The sequence below is a fragment of the Pundamilia nyererei genome, unplaced genomic scaffold, assembly GCF_000239375.1.
Source record: "Pundamilia nyererei isolate P.nyererei 1_Seehausen unplaced genomic scaffold, PunNye1.0 scaffold00261, whole genome shotgun sequence".
Taxonomy (NCBI): Eukaryota; Metazoa; Chordata; class Actinopteri; order Cichliformes; family Cichlidae; genus Pundamilia; species Pundamilia nyererei.
Window position 1 is genome coordinate 712,166 of NW_005187662.1, and position 2,433 is coordinate 714,598.

A 2,433-nucleotide genomic window follows, 5' to 3' on the forward strand; every position below is an offset into this window, starting at 1 on the left:
TCCTTTTTCACAAGAAGGTTGGTGTCCTGTTTTTACTCTATTGTTACAGAGCTGTTAGAAGTCCTCAGCTCTCTCACTCGGCCACCGACGTAAACATTTTACTGATAACTTTATGGGTTCAATTAGAAGTTTAAAGTCATGCTGAATAAAACATGAAGTTCAATGCTTTAACATTATTATTAAAATGCTACCAGTTGTAATTGACTTTGTTAGCTGAAGGGCGTACACTGTCCTCGGTTTTATTGTCACTGCCACCCCTCCTTCATGAGCTGCTAAACTTTAGGCTTCATATGGAGTTCACTAACCAGTATGACTACTTACATCTTTTACTGTAAATAGTCTCATCTCACACTATGGTTAACCGTAGATTACATAAAAGATGGACGCCTGTTTGGAGGCCTGAAAACAGCTAACACCACTCAGGGCTAGCTAACTTGGTGAGCAAAGTCCATTGACATGCTAATTTTGGCTATTGGAAAACTAGGCCTAAAACAAAATGTTTTAACGAGAAAAACTGAACAACAAACTCCATTATATTTTAGTGCAACTGAATGCTGATCAAGACCAACCATCCATGCTCCCATGTTTTGCATAACTTCAAGCCTTAGCAGAATTTTAATGGGAACATTAGAGCAAAATTCACATGTCATGAATACAGAACTTAGCTACAGTGGCCCAAATGGTTTTTGCAAAAGGCTGTAAACATATTTATATCAGTGGTAAAACTGAGCATTTTAACATGGTGTATCTGCAGATCGACTCACTTTTGGAGTCAGGCTCTATTGGCTCAACCAAGGAAATGCTGTGCTCAGCACTTCTGCGTTGGCATTATTTTTCACCCCCTAGACTGCTGCTTGTGATTTTCTCAGGAAATTAATCCTTTCACATATTTTAATTAAACTGATTTTTTACTTTATTTGCAGTCAGTTCTCGTGGGGTTTTTTCTCCAGGAGAAGACTGCAAATGTAACACTTTCATGGGTAAATCATAGCATGACACATACATTTTTTTCCTGCTTCTTTTCCATATGGTTTGTGTTAAATTGTTGCACGCAGAGGGCTAGACCTTTGGCAGGATGCATCTCAGCATTTCACAAGTGGCCTCATTTCTTCTGAAGTATTGAGTTTACGTCATATGTTGCACTGTATGTGGCATGTAAACATTAAAGCTTTATGCTGTTCTCCCAGAGGAACACCAGCAACTAAATATAGCATTAAAAGGCATTTATGCTCTGCTGTGTGCCACTGAACATCAGGGAGGCTTCTCTGTCATATGCACTAATAATAACTGTTTCATACTTAGGTGATTTATTAAAATGGTTTTCATATCATACAAGTATTTATTTTCCACTCGGTCAAAGTGCTTTTTTTTGGCCTTCTATCAACATTTAAAATGTCAGCTGACATTACAGTAAACAAAGCACTCCTGTAAAGTATACCGATCACATGATATGCACAGCAGATAATTTGGAAAATAAATAAATTGTTATTTGCACACTTGTTATTTGATATTTACTTTATCAAAGGCAAATTGCCATAGATTATCACTTGTGTGCATTAGTCTGACAGTCTCGACAAAACTGCAGAGTCAAAATGAGGCCTGTCCACATTTGCCAGCAGAGGAAGGAAACCTGTCTGTTAACAGCTTCTGTCTGACTCACCAATTCAGCAAAAATGAAACAATATCGAGCATGTACAGACCTCATGCGCTAAAACTGTTTTGATACTACAATGAATAGGAAACAAAATCAGGTCTAGTTGTATGTAACTCTGTAACACGATGAATGATGGCTTTGAGGAATGTGCTTACTGTAAGACGACAGTCCTCCTGCACCTTCAAACACAGTCCACACAAATCATCACAGAAAAGAAACTTTACAGTTCAAGTAAATGTTAAACATTAGATCAATATTGGAAAATGTCATTAAGACATAAAGCTCACATTCAGCCATTGTCTTTTATTTATCCATTTCAGAGCTCATGGGAGGGAGAGAGGCGGACTGAATTCGAACCCAGCGCTAACCACTGCACCTCTGTTCCACCCTACATGAAAATTAGTATTATGTATGAGCACATATGCATGTATAGCTTCAACACTGTGGGACAAACTTCCCTTTGCCATCAGAAAGGCACAAAAACTCAGTTTAAAAGGCTTTTAAAAATCTACTTGTAAACTTTTAAAGATGATTACCCTTTTTTTCATTTTTTTTATAATGACTTTTATAAAATTTCAAGTTTAGGTTAAAGGTACTCTTCTAGTCAATTTGCAAGCTGTTTCTGAGAACAGAAAAGGCTTTAGAATATTAATAGTATTAGTAAACTGATTTTAAAATATTACTCAGCTCTGATTTGCCTTGAGTCATTTTCTAAGCTTTGATGCCACCTGCTGGTAAACCACTTTGGCAGACCTCACTAAGCAGGCCCAAGCACTTTG